Below are 20105 nucleotides of genomic sequence, written 5' to 3' on the forward strand. Positions count from 1 at the left end.
ATAAGAGTAAAAATATAATTGGCGCGGTAAAATTAATAGCTATGAGATAACTTTGAAGAAAAATCTTCAAAGTTATCTCATAACAGTTTAAGCTTTTCAACTATGTATTTTGTTTTTGAATAGATGTAAGATAAATTTTATCAACATTTTAAAAAAGCCTATACCTATGCTTCAAAGAACTTTTTATTCGTCAAACGTTTTTTCATAATTCTCAGCCAATACCTTGGCAAAAACACTGTGGTTTAAGCCTTTGCTCTTTCCAGTACTCTGTACAGTAATTTGTCACTCGATCTCGGAAGAGAAAACTTCGTCTAATTGCTCTCGGAGCGAAAACATCGAACGCTGAATGAGAGCCGAAAATTTCATATTTCCTAAAACAGCCGTCGGAAACGGCTAACCCTCCCTCCCCCCTCGTCACTTGGAGCTGTAAAATCCGTACAATTTGAGCTCCCTCTACTCTTATCGTATACCTATATACTTATCGATTTATTGCAAACACAAGTTCGTGTTTTAAAAAGTCAAGCGAACCGCGGGCACGCTTCAATGAATCTTATTTAGTAAACGCACAAAGTCTATTTTTGAGTGTCAGCAAACAGGCGCACAGGACGTTTCGGTTCGGAGGCTGTGTGGAAAAATGCCGTCTTGTAGGCACGCTGCCCCTCCCCGGGCGACATTTTTACAAGTGGGGGAGGGGGAGGCCACCCGGACGCTCCCGTCATTTCGTTGTCATACAGGGGCTCCTTTTTGCGCGATCACGGCGCGAGCGTCGGCGTCGACAATACTGTTCAGTATTTTTATTCTTTCCGAGAAGAAAATGCGAAAAAAACTCGTAGAAAATCATGAACAATGCCGCCCTTGGGCGAGATTACCGCCATCAGAAAATGAATGCTTTGTTAGATCCGTCCACGGGGATGTTTTCAGTTGTTACATTAGACTTGTCATTTCCATTAGAGGGTCCAGATGTCGCGCTGCCTCCAAACCCGCCCGACTCTTTATTTGCGTTCCAATTATGAAAGTGCTTCGTCACAATCACTTGTATAACATTGCTTACTGCTTACTGATTCAGAAATACATAATTATTCTAATGGGATTCGCTTGTTGGCTGTTGGCTGAAACTCAAGGAACTACCAATGTAGTAGAGCTTTCAGCATAGAGTAGACACAGAGCGGCACTTTGTAGGTCGCGTCAGTTGCAAGTCCTGAGAAATGTTGCTCTTTAAAGCGACGGTTTTCCACTTCTCATCAGATTTGTCCTCGTTCAACGAATCAGGGTCATCTGACTGGTACTATACTAATATTATGAAGAAGCAAGATTTGATAGTTTGTTTGTATGTTTGTTTGCACTAAAATGGACTCTGACACTACTAGACTAATTGAAAAATTCTTTCAACATTAGAATCTTACATTATCTCTGATAACAATAGCCTATGTTCATCAGGGATAATGTTAGATTCTACTGTAAATGGGATAAAATATATTTTATCCCCGTATTCCAACGGGAACAAGTACTACGCTGGTGATAACTCAAGGCGTCTGCTAGTTGTTAGTTAGACCAGGCGCTGTGGGGTATTGAGTGTGCATAATTTGAGGACCGCATTCTGTTTACAGTTTTGAACTCAGAAAAGCATGCAGATTACGATTCAGCATGTTTCCAGGAGGTCCATTTTTTAAAATGTATCTCCGAAAGTATTGATGAATACGACTGAAACTGGGCACGATTCGAGTTCATAGTACTAAGAAGGCCTACGTATATATATTCACTGGACTAAAAATGTCAGTAATAGATCTTTCAAGCTGACAGTTCTATTATAAATTTAAAAATAGTCAAGTAAAGAAAATCCGTTATTTGGAATTATTTCAACAAAATTCACCTAACTGATAATATCGTTACGAATCACGAACATCGTTTTCATAATTATCAAGGCCAGGCGTGCTATGAGAGAGTATAATGGAGCTTAAGCCCACCATGCTGTTTCAATGCCGGTTGGCGGACTTAGTTTGATAATTTTGAATCTTTAACAATCACTATCAGATATTTTGAGAGCCGTGATAGCCCAGTGGATATGACCCCCGCCTCCGATTCCGGAGGGTATGGGTTCGAATCCGGTCCGGGGCATGCACCTCCAACTTTGCAGTTGTGTGCATTTTAAGAAATTAAATAGGTATCACGTGTTTCAAACGGTGAAGGAAAACGTCGTGAGGAAACCTGCATACCAGAGAATTTTCTTGATTCTCTGCGTGTGTGAAGTCTTCCAATCCGCATTGGGCCAGCGTGGTGGACTATTGGCCTAACCCCTCTCATTCTGAGAGGAGACTCGAGCTCAGCAGTGACCATAGATAGCATAGATATTAGTCGAGTACGAACAATTTTTGTATTTACCAAAAATCGTTCGTACTCGACTAAAATACTAAAGTAGTCCATACTAGGCCTTAATTAAAAAAAGTATTGATCTTCAAGTAGTACTCTATGCGTATTTTTCCATTCAACCCACAAAAAAGGTACAAGTCAAACACAAGTAAGTAAAAAGCTCATTTCATCGTGTAAGACAATACGGCCTCTTTGGTGAGGGCCACAAAAAGAGGAGTTCAAATCAAAAAAGGAGTGACTGCGGCCGATCTCAAAGTAGTGAAGGCTAGTTTGAAAGGGCGGACGGATAAAGGCGATGTAACGCGATGCCCTTACAAGTCGGTGGCCCGCAAAGCTTTGTCTCTCGCCGCGAATCACTACCAATTATGTTAGGTTTGGGCAGAGGTGTTCCAGATTTTAAATAGTGAAAGCCTTCTAAGCCGACTAAAGAGATGGAAAAAGGATGGTTAGGATTATAACCTTGGCTGGGTTTGTTGTGGGCTCTTCTCGGACCAAGGCGCGTTTGGAACCCTCGTAACTTTAGTTTTAAGTTTTCGACTATTATTACCACCATTCGATGAAATTAAATTATGACATAATGTTGACCTTTCAAAAGTGCTTGTAAACTAAGCCTAATTGAAATAAATGAATTTTGACTTTTTGACTTTTGACTTATGACTGATATGTATCCTATTAATATTACAAACGTGAAATTTGTATGGATGTTTGTATGGATGTTTTTTACTCTTTAACTACTAAACCAATTTGGCTGATATTTGGAATGGAAATAGATTTTACTCTGATTTAATACATAGGCTACTTTTCATCCCGGAAAAGTTCATGGTTCCCGAGGGATTTGTGAAAAACTAAATTTCACGCGGACGAAGTCGCGGGCGTCCGCTAGTCTATTATAATTTCCTTAAAGCTTATGATATCTTAGGTGGCGTAAGCAAGGATTACTCTTTTATCATTATCTTCTTAAAATATGCATTGAATGTATTAATTGTGTGTATATTCACACCGCAGACCCATGCAAAGGTAAAGATTCTTCTCCAATACAACTTACTCAGAATACTGAATACTCAGAGTACATCTGAGAATTTTCTTTATTGTCATGCGTGTGTCAAGTCTGCCAATCCACGTTGTGCCAGCGTGGTGAACTATTGGCCTAGCCCCTCTCATTCCGAAAGGAGACTCGTGCTCAACAGTAAGCCGAATATGGGTTGTCAATGATGATTCAAGGTAGGTATTGCATTTATTAAATGCACGCCACGAGAGGTGTTACGAGTAAGCTTTACAAGACAACCATTATCCCAACCAGATCCCATAACCATTAAAAGTCCCATTAAAATCAATCAAAGATAACTCATCACGTTTCCTTACAATGGTAATAAATAACCCGACAGCGTGTGTAGGAAATAATTTTTACTGGCGATCGTTTCATGAAAGTTTTCCACAATTTCCTTTACACAAAAGCAATTGCAACGGTGCCATCCGCTCGTAAATTGGTAAGTCAAAAGTATAAATTCACAATTCGATGTCAAGATAGTTAAAAATTATAACATTGTAAACAGTGACTAACGACGTATAAAAACGGCCGGAAAGATTTACAGTTACGTCCAAAAGCATTTGTTCTTCGCGACACGCGAATTACGTTTTTATAGCAATCTTGGAGGATGCGTTTCCGTTGTTGGCCGATCACGTCGCATTCTTCCGTTTCGTTTGTACGACGGAGATTCGATAAACCGGACTAACTGTCATAATACGGTTATCTCGATCATGAATACAACGTACAATTTATGGGCTGGAAATTCAAATTTTCACTTATATACAAATAGCATAGGTACTTTTAGCTTAGCTATATAATTATTTATACTGTGTTTTATTTTTGACGACCTTTATATTGTATTCTATTTTTGTTTAGCGAAGTTGGTAATGCTGTGGTTTCAATAGAGAAAGAATTTCTACGTTCGGGTCGGATCAATTTCATTATTCATCATCATAATTTCTAACCGTCATGGGTAACCAAATCTCTGGAATCAAATCTTAACACAGGAAAACATTAACGCTGTTTGTTGATGAAATATGCAGTAAAGATCTTCCTCGAACGAATTATTTTCAAAATAATCAACATGCGACATTGGAGTAGTTTCAGTTACAGTTACAGTTAGGATGCCATTAGTGTAGTTTCAGTACAGTTATGACATTCATTACATTCGTGTAGATTAAGTAATGTTAAAACGATATTAGTTTACTTTCAATACAGTCAGCATGATATTAGTATAGTTTCAGTAATGATAACATGAATAGTTTATTTCAAAACAGTACGACGACATAGTAATTTCAGTACTTACATTAAAATTATATTGCTGTAGTTTTAGTAGTTATACAGGAAGAAAATTTTTTTAGTGCGGATATTTTTATATTTTGTACATAAACAAAATTTAATGATCACGTATTTTTTCTTTTTTTTTTAACTCAAAAATAACAAAATTATCGTTAGCTAAAGTTATTTACTTTTGACCAGAATTTTAGGGTCACCCTATTGTGCGTTTATTTTATTTTCGTTTGATACCTAAAGAACGTCACCAGATCACTTTTAAGCTGAATATATCTTGTTTAGTAATAATATGTACATTATTTTGTTATTTTAGAGACATAAATTAAAAAAAAAAATTACATAAAATGTATCGAACTGTTTGTAGATTTATATTCTATTAATGATACAGAACCACGAAAAAAAATACCGATAAAAATAGTGACGTACAGTTGAAATTAAAAAAAAAATAGTTATAGTTCGCCAAGCAATAAAAGTCGTGCGACAATGTGAACGAGTTCTAATTTTCGTGTTTAATAAACGTTATCGGAAAGCGGAGCGATCCGTTTCGTATCGTGTCGAGCGCGATAACCCTTTATCTGATGGGGGTAGCGCGTGACGTCGCCGCGCCGGCATTTCATTACCACAACGTTGTCAGAAAAAACCGGCCAAGTGCGAGTCGGAGTCACACACGAAGGGTTCCACACCATTAACAATTAGGGAAAAATCACGTTTCTTCTATGGGAACCCCTTCAATATTAATTTCATTCAGTTTTTTAGTATTTGTTTTTATAACGGCGACAGAAATACATCATCTGTGAACATTTCAACTGTCCAACTATCACGGTTCATGAGATTCACTCTGGTGAAGGATGGACGGAATCTTAGTATTTGGTCCCGTTTTACCCTTTGGGCATGGAACCCTAAAAAACATCTATGCTTCACTTGTGCCCGTGCTTTTCGCTTTGTCTATAAAAAAGTTATGGTAATTGATGTGAACGGTGTATTAAAACTCCATCACAATAACGTTACTGCAGAACCTTCGCAGAACGCATGTTCTGGGTCGCGTTATGATGCGTTGCGTGATTTGCACACGTTTCAGGCGTAATTTTCCAATACAAGTACATGAATTACAATGCGTGCAAGATGTTAATTTTGCGTATTATAACGCGTGCACTAAGGAGCGGCTTTACTACAATAGTCACATTAAATCATTATCATCACTTGATGGACATTCCTTGTGACATACACTGAGAAAAATTCCTTGATCGCCATACTTATTAAAATAAGTACGTAGAAAGCCAGACACTATTACGCTAGTAACCAGCACCATGTTGTATAGGTGCAAGCTCCTTATGTAACGCGGTGTTGCTTTAAAACGGTAAAGTAAGCTGCACCATTACTAAGTACACGGCATCAACTTTACGTATGCTACACGTCGTAAGTAGTAATTTACAAGCTTCTTAAGTATCAAGTAGCTCATTTAAGTAGCTTATTTGTTCAGTGTAGGCATCTTGTAGTTTTCTAAAAATCCTACCTCTCCAGTAAAAAGCTTTGAATTGAAGCGGGTTTGGTAACTTTTGTATGGTTTTCTGGAGTAACCAGTGGAGTTTCTGGAGTAAACCATGTACGTTTTAATTTTCTTTACCGGAAACCCCCCTACCATAAACTGGCTACGATCATGGATAACACAGATGTAAATTAAATTTTGCACACATACATACCTACATACATACGAGCAAGTACCCAATCAAATCAAAATTCATTTATTTCAATTTTCATTTTCGTAACGTCAGATAGTTAATGTTGTTCAAAACTTTAAATTAAGATTCTTGGGCCGAGAATCTTGTAAGTTGCCTACGTTACGTATTAGGTAATTACGTATTAGTCTTTGGATTAAGCCAAAATCAGTATGCTACATTACATTCGTACAGTACAGTAGTGTCTTTAGACTTCGTTTCTTTTGAAACAAATTAAACGCATCGGCGCTGCGTTATTAATTTATTTGTTTCTTACACGTTCCGGCTCAATAGTGTTAATATTTTTTGCATAGGTACTCGTTGGCAGGGGTACCGAAAATAATATATATTTCCCTTTAATTAGAAAAAGGTAAGTGGGATTCCCTAATTTTTCCGTAGCAGTAAAACTTAGCTCTGAAGTTCCAACATGCCGAACTGGGCAGGTTTAATAGCCCTGTTGAGATACTCGTATGTTTTGGTACAATGCCCAACTATATGACTAGCGGACGAGACGTTTGGCGACAGTTACACCTAGGTACTGTATAATCACTACATAGTATAAAACAAAATCGCTTTCTCTATCCGTATATCCCTATGTATTTAAAACTACGCTACGGATTTTGATGCGGGTTTTTTTTTAATAGATAGAGTGATTGAAGAGGAAGGAATGTGTATAACTAGCGACTCGCCCCGGCTTCACACGGGTGCAATGCTGATACTAAATACAGTACAGAAAAACTGTGAACGTTGTATATAAAAACATAGCGGCCCCATATTAGTGTGAAACCCATGTGAAGCCGGTCACACGGGTTTCACACTAATATTATAAAGGCGAAAGTTTGTGTGCGTGTATTTGTTCCTTCTTTACGCTGCGGCTACTGAAACGATTTAGCTGAAATTTGGAATGGAAATAGATTTCACTCTGGATTAACACAAAGGCTATTTTTCATCCCGGAAAAATTCAGGGTTCCCGTGGGATTCTACGCGGACGAAGTCGCGGGCGTCCGCTAGTTGTAATCAAGGATGAAACACATAATCTAGAAAACACAGTGGCGGACTACATATAGTAATACTATGAAGGTTGTATATCACTTGTATATTCCAGCCGTATCTCCCGTGATCTGAGGTTGCTACACCTACTTACAGAAGCGAGCCGCGTCACACATACTTATCAGCGCACAGGCGACAGATAGACACTCGCGCGCATTATGTATGACCGCCTCAGAGGATACGCCGATGTTATCTGCGATTCAGCAGAAGGATGCGATTGCAAATCACACCGAGCCACCGACTATCCCGCCATAAATCATTCATAGGCGTTCCTCGCTAATGGAATAAACGAATTGAATATTTAGCGCAGCCTAGACGGCCCAACGGTAAAATGGCGGCGCGAAACTCAAAGGAGGAATAGGTACAGATATAAATAAACCTTAAGGCTTAAATCGTGTGAAAATGGCGAATGTACTTATATCTAGTACGTACATCCAACCACTATGTTATGTTGTATCAATATTATTTGAGGAAATATAGGTCATTTTCATTTCAGACGTATTTTTTTTTAACGTAACTACCCACTTTACTGCATTATTCTATGTACTAATAGTACCCACTTGTACGTAGGCAAGTACTCATTAAAAAAAAGGAAAAATGAAATAAAAAGGGACGTTAAATTTCAAGTTACCTACCTACCTAAACTAAAATAAGTAAGTTACTTGAAAAATAAAAAAAAATATATATAAAACCTGACGCAAAATTATGTGTTCAGTTTCAATAGTGGGTATACTATTCTGCGTGTCAAGTCAACCATTGACATCTTCACCTCTGCCTAGCTCCTACCCTGGAAAAATTTTAATGCCAACACTGAACTCCATTTGCGTTCGTGATAATTATGTGTGTATATTATGTACATACAATTTAATATGTATCACCCGGATTCAACGTAATACATAGTTATGGTACGAACAACACGCAATAGAAGTTTAGGACAAAGAAGGAAATTGATAACCGATGATTTCAACACAATACACGAACCGGCGCAATTGAATTGAACAAAAACGGGTCCGTATCTGCCGAAAACGGCATAAAGGTAAGGAAATAGCCAGTTTCGGGGCGGGCACAAAGGGAATAATGTTAGACCACAATGGCGTCCCTGTGCCGGGGGCCGGTCGGAGTCGGATAAAAAACGGATGTGTCAATAATTAACTGTGTGATTCGGGCCCGGACGCCGCCGGGGGCAATCGATTGCGCCGCTTTTTTAATAACGTACACGTATTGCTAGCTGAGGAGCTGGCGGCGATTTTGCGAGCTTTAGTGCTTCATGTTCTGTGGCGAGCTTTTTGCTGACACTTGTAGTGTGGTTTAAATGTACAATTCTATTCATAAATGAAGTCCCGCGTCATTAAGACATTAGCGCCGCGTCTGACTTCTTTCATGAAAAGGACTATAGAGTCTAACGAAAACGAACTGTCAAATTCAAAGATTAAACACATTTTGTTACAACATGGAATATCTTACAAAGATACCTGGAGGTAATTGGCTTCACAATCATACGAGAAATGGTAGGCACAAATTGAAATTTTATTTTTACTCTATTGAATATTTTGGTTTTAACGAGCACTAGCAGTAATGATAGTAATGAATGAACGACGGCGTATAGTCCTCTCTGAGACAAGGGAGTAAAATAAAACCAACTTTCCAAATCCTGGTTGCTACTAAGAATTTCCCGGAAGAAAAGAGAAGCCTATTTAAAGTTTGAAAACCTCGTAACTTTAATTTTAAGTTTTCGACTATTAAATTATGACATCATTTGACTTTCCAAAAATGCTTGTAGGTAAGCCTAATTAAAATAAATGAATTTTGACTTTGACTTTATTATTTTATAGTTCGACCAAAGAATCTAATCTAAGACCTCAATCAATATGCTAATCAGTAAACCAATCTCGACAATGCTCAACTTGTTTCACGTGCTAAAGTCGTGCCAAATATCTATCACCGTCTCTTATGCTATAATAACGTACATGTATTGTGTCGTTTGGACAAAAGAGGTACTCGTCGTGTTTTCATAGCGCACGCTGGGGTGAAAAATATTACACCCCCGGGCGGCGTGTGAGAGCGCGCCGCCTAACGCCATGTGCGGCCGAATGGTGGGCACATTTGAATTGCTCATAGGTATTAGCATACACTTTACATTGTGATCCCGCTGGAGGCTACTCGCTACCACATAGTTAAAGTTGACTATTACGCATTATGTATCTGTTGATCTAGTTAGGTATTTACAAAGAGATTGATCAAAAAGAGATTGAAGGTCTAATGAACTTGTCTGATTTTACCTCTGTACATTATTTATGTGTGATATGGGTAATAAGGTTTTTGTGACAGAACTCTTAAATGGAATCACAATCAGTATGCTAAAGTGTTTTTCAGATAGCATGGGTACGGTGACAGTTGCCTTATGACGTTCATAATACGTTCTAATAACGTGAATCGCGTCAAACTTTCAATAGTGAAACGAACTGTCACCGTACCCATGCTATACGAAAAACGCTATAATAGCGTGCACACGGCTTTGGCTTTGCTTACTCATTAGCGACCATCTATCAGATAGGTATTAATGAAATGACTGGGAACAAAGTTTTCTCAAAGCCACGGGGGTGCAACACAACCACATTCCTAACTCCTGGCTGAAAATTTGCAAGAAGAAAGAAACTAAGAAGGTATTTTATACAGCGCGATCTTTTACAGTCCTTCAGTGTTAACTGTACAGTTTTATGTACCTACTTAATCGAAAATTCAGTAAAAACTGTACAGATAAAACGTTTTAACTGAACAGTTCGACTGTACAGCTAAAACTGCAAGTCTATAGACTGCATATAAGACTGGCATGAATGTCAAAACGTGGTTGCAATTTCAAGAACTACTAAATTAAATATCTGTATCTGCCATCGTATTGAAAGTATCATAGATAGCACAAATTGTGCTGATCCGACGGCTACATAGGCGATAAGTTTGCACAATCCCGACGCAATCGCAGCGAATCCCCTACGCACAATTCGAACCCCCCCAAGGACCAGGAAATTCATCTCGCTAATCCACCGACCCGCTGTGAATAGTAAAAGTGATGGCTCTATTCATTCTAAGGGAGACCCCCTCCGCGGGTCTCGAGAGAGGTGGTGGGTCGGGGTGGAGAGAAAGCGCTAAAATTTAATAAAGCCCGGCTCGTCGGAACTATGGACAGCCCTTGCGATTAATTACGCACAAGAAGCTACGTAATGATACCTATTCGTGCCTTCTGTATGAAATTAGGGCCGAGGGTACTTTTCTATCTATTATTCAAAGAATAATCCGCCATGTTTATGATGCTTTTTAATTTGTATTGAATAATTTAGGCGGGCAATTAGGGGCATATGGTGTTATCTAACTTTGCGCATGAAAATTTAGTTTGGCGTTTAACTCACGCAAATTGCTCACGTAAAAAGGTAATGAGATATTTCATGGGTCTCAGATTTAGGTGGGTATGATATTTTCGGAAGGTAAATAATTTAAAATTTCGACTTTATGTACCTGTCTACTTTTAAGATTTATAACAAGACCTATACACAGGATACTATTTACCTTAGTTTAGGAACGCTATTTCCGACACTGCAAAACGGATTTTCATGCTGCTTTTTTAAATAAATCACGCGTTTTATCTGAAAAATTAAACCAAATAGTATACCTACGATGACCGGGTCATCCGCGGCCGCTAGAATACAAGTAAATAATGGGTAGGTAAATAAAAATATGGAAACATACAAAAAAATACACAATTACTTTGATTATGGTCGACGGACCATTGAGTCGTCGGAAAAATTGAATTCAAAAAGTTCTTTTTTATTATGTAGGTACATCCATAGTGTTTTCACGTAAAAGTTTCGTGCGTTAGTCTATACTAAGGGGCTGGCATTGAGGGCGGAGGGCTCTCAGTGACGTCACTTATGTGATATCTGTGTACTTCGACCTTCTCCATCTCAACACTTCACTATCTATCGTTGTTCCAGAAAACAATTGTATAATGCAATAAGTAAATGGTTTTACTTTAAATTGAATGTTTACAAAGTTTATATAATTTTTAGAGCACTTTTATAAACGTTTTTATAATCTATCATTAAAACTTCATTTATTTAACACGCTGAAACGCATTTACATACGAGTAGAATCTCAATTTCGTATATTATGTCAACTAGCAAACGTCAAAGATAGTGAATTAGCCTACAGTAGGTCCAAGATGCGACATATTTCGAGACGAGAAAAAGACAAAATGTCAAATAGCAGCGCAATTAAAACTAACACTTTCTCTTTATTTGGTCGACAATATGTAGGTACTTTTCCCTACACGACAATTGTTGTTAATGCATGATTTTTAGTTTTTACGACTGTCTCGCATGTGAAACAAAATCACGTTTTCATAAGAACAACGTCATTTATTTGACTTCAGCTCAAGTGATCGGAAAAAATGAAAAATTCTATTGCCACTTGATGTAGTAGCTCAGGTAAATGCGACGCCACTGTATCACTTAAGTATGCTACAAATATATGATACAAAAAATATGTAGAGTTACTAAGAACACACTGTAGGGATGTGAATCAGTTATCTTGAAAGTTAGCCCGCTATCGACATCCACCAGGGATCGAAGCCATGACCTCTTAGTATGCAGCCTCTTAAACGTGGCTATTGAGGCTTACAACATATAAAAGGTATCACTAAAAAGTGAAGAGAGCAGACATCTTTCATGACAAAATACCTACAGATGTAAATCAGTGCACGGATGCATGCTCAGTGCTCACCCTATGTTTGCATCGTCAAGTGGCACCTAGCGCAGCGGGTAGACGAGTGTAGGTAGCGGCAGTAGGTAGAGGTAGAGGTAGAGGTAGTAGGTAGAAAGCTACGACATCTTTTGTTGCTGGGAGTGGAGTTCGTAATCCGCGCTCGTTCGAGTGTCTCAAGTGGCTCACATTCGCTCGCTCTCCATTCGTCGCGAAGCCGTCACACTTCAGACCGTGCTAGGGACTTGGTTACACGCGAAAGCGTTGTCATAAACTTATTTATTTTATAGATATATACATAATTTTATATATTCTGCATGTCCATGTGCATCAAGCGTATTCTACATTACATTACTTCGGACACATTGCCAGGAAAGAGAAAGATAATGTGGGAAAATCAGTTGTTATTTTCAAGGTGAAAGGAAAAAGGCTGCGAGGGTGCAGCCCGAGGCGTTGATCTGACCAGGTCCGCACTACAGTCGATCTACGATGCTAGACGGACGGGTCAAGATAACATAAGATCTTAAGGACAAAGTTAAAGAGATGGAGGTGGTCACGACCCTCAGATGAAGTTGAAGACTCACGGAGGAGTAATCTTAAATTATTATTAGTGACCCGGCAAACGTTGTTCTGCCTTACAAACATTTTGGGGTGGACCTTACTAAGGGATATGAAAAATATATATCAGCCGATTCTCATTAGAATTATACGGTATAGGCACATAAAATTTTATAAAAATCATGCGCCAGCCGTTTGGGGGGAGTATGGTAACAAACACTGACACGATAATTTTATACATTATAGATAGGTATACCTAAATCTAAATTCGCCCCAAGCCACAAGCTTTCGCAGCATAATAATAGGAGGGGGGGGGGGGCCGGGGGCGGGGCACTTTGAAACGTCAGGTAATACTCGTATTATTAGATAATGGTTATAGCCGTAAACTAAAAATTATAGTTAAGTACGACGCGACAGTTCCAAACGCGCCTTAGTCCGAGAATCGCGCTAACAGACTGTTAGCCTTCTTGTGAGGCATAGGTATACGAGTAGTTAGTAACCAAGTCTCGGTTCCGTAAGCAATCACTAGCATCACGACCTGTGACTTTCGTCTTAAACACTGAGCACGTACGAAAATAAGTCGCGGAGATTCCCGAACGCTGGTTAAACAGTGAATAACAAAGGAAGCAATATTCTGAATAATATAATATTATATATTCAATTTCAAAATCGCTCCAAGCCGATCTTAAGCCGCAGCCTCTTGGCGCGTATTCGCGAGGCGTATCCTCGTAATTGGCGCTTGAGAGGCAATTAGCTGCCACTCGCCTGTGTCACCGCCCGCTCGAGCCCCGACCTCTGTGCTACCTTACTGCCCCTCAGCCTTTCAAATATACTCCTACACAAAGATTTTATACTATCAGATATGTTACGTGCCTACAGAATCACCGCAAAAAATAATTTAGCTACTCCACTGAGCGCACACATATACAATTTCGTGTTTACTTACATTATATATTAATAAATAAATTTAAAACTCTTACCTGTCCATGTCTATTTTTATGAAGTTTTAGTCTTAGTTTAGTTTGTCAAATTACATAAACAATTATTTAAATATTCCGATAAAGAATGAAGGAAAGATAAAATCTGCTTCAATTATCATAATTCTTCATTAGACGGCAATAGCATTTTTCATATGGCACCATTAATTTACAACAAATTACCAGCAAAATTAGCTGATAAAAATTTAAGGGTTGCTATATTATAAATTAAAATAAAAGAACTATTGCTAAAAAAACGGTGTTACTATAAACTATACAAGACTATTTAAATGCCAATATTAATTGTAGATTTTGTTACCGGACATACTAATTATTATATTTTTGATCATGTAGTATTTGTTAGTTATTTATTTTTTAACGTGACAACTTTATTTCAAAGAACTATCATCTTTGTAACTTTAGTATACAGCATGGTAACTCAATTTTAACTATTAGTGTATTTAATAAACAATGTAATTTATTTGAAATGTAATAGATTTTGAAAGCATTCGATATTTTGTAGCGAATTGTATGCTTCTAAACTTGTACCAAGATCTTGTTAGTAGACAATATTTAGGTATTATTTATTTGAATAACTTTCGTTGTTAGCCACTTTTGTTCGCCTCAGTTTCAACGCGCTAGTGACATATCTTATAATATAAAATCTTTGCCCCTACACACATAACTACCGCATTAGTACTTACTATTCTTTTAACTTCGTATTTTGTTGGCAATTTTTGTTTGCAACTCTAAATTTCAAGTTAGGAGAGAGGAAAGCTTTAGGCGGAAAATTTTTTGAAATCGCTTGTGAAAAACTTGTGCAACCTGAACGTCTGTTTTATAGCCAAAAGCCAAAAGGTTTTATTCAATTTAGTACCTATATAGGTGAATAATACGTGCTTTTTTCTATGTTTCATTAACCGCTTTTCTATAATTATTTAATTTACCTTACTGCCTGAGCGTTTTTAAAACAATTTTTTCGGGTGATGTTGCATTTTCACCTTCATTCAACTTCATACTATTGGTAGATACGCTACGCCGGTCAACGCTGGCTCGCTTCGCAATCTCTTTTTTAACTCTCATGCGATTGAAGCCTAAACAGACTACCACTACTAGCTACTACTAGCTAGCTAACTAGCAGGTGACGCTCCTGCGGTCAAGTTCGTATTTTTATATGTACGTAAGTACTTGTTTCTAAAATTATTTTTAAGTAAGTAACAAGTACGCATATTATACGTAGGCGTCCACTTATCCGTATCGTACCTACGTATCGGACGCATCGCATCAAACGGACTTTAGTATTTATTGTTTAAAAAGTCATAGAAGCGCGTCCACTGATGCGTATCGTACGGAACGCAACGAACGGATTTTAATTACCGTAAAGTTAAAATCCGTTTGATGCGATGCGTCCGTTGCGTACGATGCCGATCAGTGGAGTGAACTTTATGCATAAACGCAAGAATACCCTGAGGATTCTTTAGGTACCTGCATTAGAGTGGGAATTATGCATTATAAACAATTTTTACCTATAGTGTATACCAAAGTTAAAGCGTCGCAGTATTGACACCGATTTACATTCACAATCAAACGGCTAATGAACTGATTTCAACTGTGAAACAGGACTACAGTGTATTTATAATTCATGCGTGGTATATACAGATCGCTTGCGAGTTTCGGCGCTCAGTCGGCGGTATCAATAATTGAATTTTGGGATTGGGGGATCACTTCGGAGTTGGGTCCTAAACCCTCCCATTAATTGCTGGAATTAATTCGTCCCCTCGAAATATAAAGAAAGACGCATAAAGGGCGTCATCGAAATTCGTTTATATATATTTTTAACCTCCGACGCAAAAAGAGGGGTGTTATAGGTTTGACGTGTCTGTCTGTCAGTCTGTGGCACCGTAGCTCCCGAACGTATGAAGCGATTTCAATTTAGATTTTTAGTATGAAAGGTGACTTATGGGGGAGTGTTCTTTATAAATATCGGATAAAAATCGGTTGAGCCTTTTAAAAGTTCTGGGGGTTGAAAGTGGGGAAGAATAACCGAATATCTGTAAATATACTCGAATGGAGTCTCAAATGAAAGTGCACTGAAAGAGAATATTGATGACTTGATCGAGAGTGTAATTAATAATTTCATGACCTTCGGGGGTTTTTCAAAATTTTCATTGTTATGTTATTGTAGGTACTATTGACGAATGTCTTAAAAGAAGGATTTTGAAATTTTATTTAAACGAGAATTAATTAATTCAACTGTTGTTAATGATAAATTCTATAAATTATTGTAAAGAATGATTGTTTTGAAGAGAAACTTCAGAGCATTTTGACCGATAGCATGTAGAGTCACTACAAACCGTAAAATATTACATTTATAAAGTAGATATTTGCAAACTAATTTTTCTTGAAATAAAAGATTTTCAATTGAAAGACATAAACATAGTTGTGAAGAACCTACCTATGTTTTAATTCGAAATCTTTGAAAAGTTGTAGCTAAGATTTGTCTGCTAAGAACCATTTATTTAAACGAGCTACTTACGAAAGAAACTTGAAAATTACTACTTAGGTACTATGGGTGCAGCATACGTAAAATAAATGTCGTATACTTAGTAATGGTGCAGCTTACTGTGCCGTTTAAAAGTAATACCATCGTTACAAGGAACTTGTATGTAACATTGGCTACAAATTGCTAAAGACCGGGAAAAATCCAAATCTTTGGAGGAGGCTTTTACCTGAGGGGGGTTTTCAGCAAAAATATAGTTTTTAATTAAATAAGTACCTTATAATAGTTAAATACAAACTTGTTATAGGTAAATTCGCAAAAATGTTAATTTAAACAGAAAATAAAAGGCGTGTTTAATAATGGTGCTGGCTACAAGGGTAACAAGCTCTAGTTTTTTTTTCAATAGGTATATCGATCACGTCAGCTTTGAAACTAAAAAATCTCATCACAATCGGTCCATTACTTAAGAAGCTACAATGCAGACATGAGACGTGAAAAATAAAATAAAAAATCGTCCGTTAAGTAGCCAAAAGTTGTACATAGATGATAGGTATATTTGTCGGTCCGTGTTTGCAGTGAACGGCACTCCTTATCTCGGCCCTCCTCGGGTGGCGAGGAGGGTCTAATCGCAATCGATACCCTCCCTGATGACGCTGACTCCACGCGTCCTTATCTGCGGTCGCTAAGTAAATACACTTTGCTTTTGTCTGTGGTTCAACAACCAAGTGTTTATCGGTATTAGTGGTTACGAAACCCTACTAATATCACAAAATTGAGCTTTGTTACTACGCAAAAACTACTGGACGTATTTCGATGTTTGGCACCACAGAACAGTCCGAAGTCTAAACCGAAGGTTGCCTGGAAGAAATCGCTACTTAGCGATAAGGCCGCCTTTTGTATGCTGATCTCTTCCTAATTTGTTTTTTATTTCACTTGTTTTTGTCTTTGTGGTGTGCAAATAAGTATATTTATATTTTATCTTAACAGTCAACGCTAAGGCCTAGTGCGGACTACTTTAGCATTTTAGTCGAGTACGAACAATTTATGTGTTTACCGCCCAAAAATTGTTCGTACTCGACTAAAATACTAAAGTAGTCTGTACGGCTTTTAAAAGCTAACGCTTTTTGGCACACAAATATCTAACTAAAACAAAGGCTAGACACGGCATTGTATCGCACATTCTTAACCCCCGACGCAAAAGAGGGTTTTTATAAATTTGACGTATCTGTCTGTGTGTGGCAGACGTGTCGAACTGATGACACGATTTAATTTTTTTTTTGTATTAAAGGTGATTTACGGGCGTTCGGGTGTTCTTAGATATGTTTGATGAAAAAAGTTGTGGGGGGGTGAAAATGGGGAAGGACAACCGAATGTCTGCAAATATACTCGAGTGGGGTCTCATTAATTTATTCATCATTTATCAACCCATATTCGGCTCACTACTGAGCTCGAGTCTCCTCCAAGAATGAGAGGGATTTGGCCAGTAGTCCACTACGTTGGCCCAATGCGGATTGGCAGACTTCAAACACGCAGATAATTCTCTGGTATGCAGGTTTCCTCACGATGTTTTTCCTTCACCGTTTGAGACACGTGATATTTAATTTCTTAAAATGAGCATAACTGAAAATTTGGAGGTGTATTTCCCGGACCCAAATACCCTCCGGAATCGGAGGCAGAGGTCATATCCACTGGGCTATCTCGGTTTTATTTATTTATTTACAAGAAAATTTTTTATACAAGTACTTACTTAATATAGGATAGGTTATAAATTATAACATTCATTTAGTCTAAGAAATGTCACAGTTTTCACGTCACACCACTTACCTATTTAATGAGGAAATAAGCCTTAGCGGTATTTCTTAATCTCATAGGAAATCAAGGGGAAAGAGAGTCGTATTCAAAAGTAAAGCTCAAAATTAAGTTTAAAACAAACAAAAAAAAACTGTTTTTTTTTTCTTTTCTTCGTTCCGTTGATCCGTTGATTTTGATAAATTATTGCGAGGCGTTAAATTCGTCTTCTTTGTGCGAATGTACGTCTGTTTTATATCGATTGATGGACTACTTATTTGCCTACATATTCAAAATAAACATAGATGAAGATTGACTAGAATAGATGAAAGTCACTGACATAGCTCAGCGAGTCGCGAAACTGAAGTGGCAATGGGTAGGCCACATAGTTCGAAGAGCCGATGGACGTTGGGGTCCCAAGGTGCTGGAAAGACGACCCGCCCCGGAAAGCGCAGTGTTGGTCGACCCCCCACTAGGTCCGAGGATATCAAGCGGGTTGCAGGATGCTGGCGACTCGAGACCGTTGTGTTTGGAGGTCCATGCAAGAGGCCTATGTCCAGCAGTGGACGTCTATCGGCTGATAAGGTAAGGTAAGATGAAAATTTATAGGCAGGTAGGTTAGGCGAGAAAATGTATTTAAATTGCAAAAAGGTGAATTCACGCAAAATGTATCCCGAAACGTAAAAATCGAAAAAATTAATTAACATCCACATACATCGGCGCAGGCCAACAAAACTACCACAATATTAACTCGCAATCACTTTCGGTATCGCGTTGCATATCCATTTCACATACGCTATTGCGTCGCACGGTCGTGACACCGACACCCCTAACTCACACCCCTGTGTCAGCTACACACCCCGACCAACTTACGTTTGCGGGTGACCAACTCATCTCACCAACGAACATGGACCTTATGTGCAAGTGATAGGTGCGTGGAAAAAATGACGTTTTATTTTTAATCTGTGCCGCGTCGTGGTCATTGTGTACATAGAGGGCGCGCCCCTCGCTGTCCCCGAGCAAACATGGCGGCGGCTAACGAGGTTTTTGCGCGCGGCTCTCGTGAGCGATTTCGCGCCTAATTTGGACGTACGCTTCGGCGAGAGGTGTTTTATTTTATTTATATTTTCAGGCGCACTGTGGAAGCTTTCAGTTAGTAGGTGCGCGTGTTATGGGAACTTCATTGAGTGGCTGCCGCGTATGAGATATTCACAGATGCTTTATATTGCTGTTCGATGTTTTTCATTTATCAACTCAACTGTATAGAGAAGTGTAGGTACTTCTGTTGCTCTACATTTATGTATTTTGTACATTTATAAAACAAGAATTAGTTAAACATAACATTATGTAGGCTTAAAGTCACTCAGTATGACCCATGGAGCGAGCTATGATTGGAGTTTCTGTGCGTGATCGAATTAGAAATGAGGAGATCCGCAAAAGAACCAAGTCACTGACATAGCTCGGCGAGTCATAAAGATGAAGTGGCAATAAACAGGGCACATAGTTCGAAGAGCCGGTGGACGTTGGGGTCCCAAGGTGCTGGAATGGTGACCCAGCACCGGAAAGTGCAGTGTTGATTGACCCCTCACTAGGTGGACTGAGGACATCAAGCGGGTTGCAGGGAGCCGCTAGATGCTGACAGCTCAAGACCGTGTTGTTTGGAAGTGCATGCTATTAATAATGATGATGATGATGAATAGTAACTCTAAAGCAGTAGCCAGTATCTATGCATTTATAATAAGTTAGCAGTCCAAAGGAAATATTTAAGCCATTAGCATAAACTGTTAGTTTAGAAATGAAAACAGTTAAGAGAACCTGAAAAGAATTAATCAAATTTAATTTGATGAAAATACTCATTTAGAAATAAAAAACTTTTTTTTTTATAAATCTATAACTCGTGGATACAAATGAACACAACAATGCTTTTACTGAATGGTAGCAATACACGCTGAACAAATTATTATCCCAAGACTTTAATAACAACAAAAACCAAAATAAAATCGTAGTCGCCGAGGAGTTGGCCAATTTGTAGAGACCTAACGCTCCTTGATTTCACTTATCAAAGATCTCGAAAACAT

General features: G+C 38.3%; 1 protein-coding gene across 2 annotated transcripts in view; it reads right to left on the reverse strand.

Moving 5' to 3' along the window:
* LOC112051554 (Fanconi anemia group J protein) overlaps positions 1–20105 on the reverse strand; it is an 85794-nt gene that overhangs the window by 39937 nt on the left and 25752 nt on the right. The window lies entirely within an intron of this gene.

This window comes from Bicyclus anynana, chromosome 8 (genome assembly GCF_947172395.1).
Source record: "Bicyclus anynana chromosome 8, ilBicAnyn1.1, whole genome shotgun sequence".
In the NCBI taxonomy this organism is placed as follows: domain Eukaryota; kingdom Metazoa; phylum Arthropoda; class Insecta; order Lepidoptera; family Nymphalidae; genus Bicyclus; species Bicyclus anynana.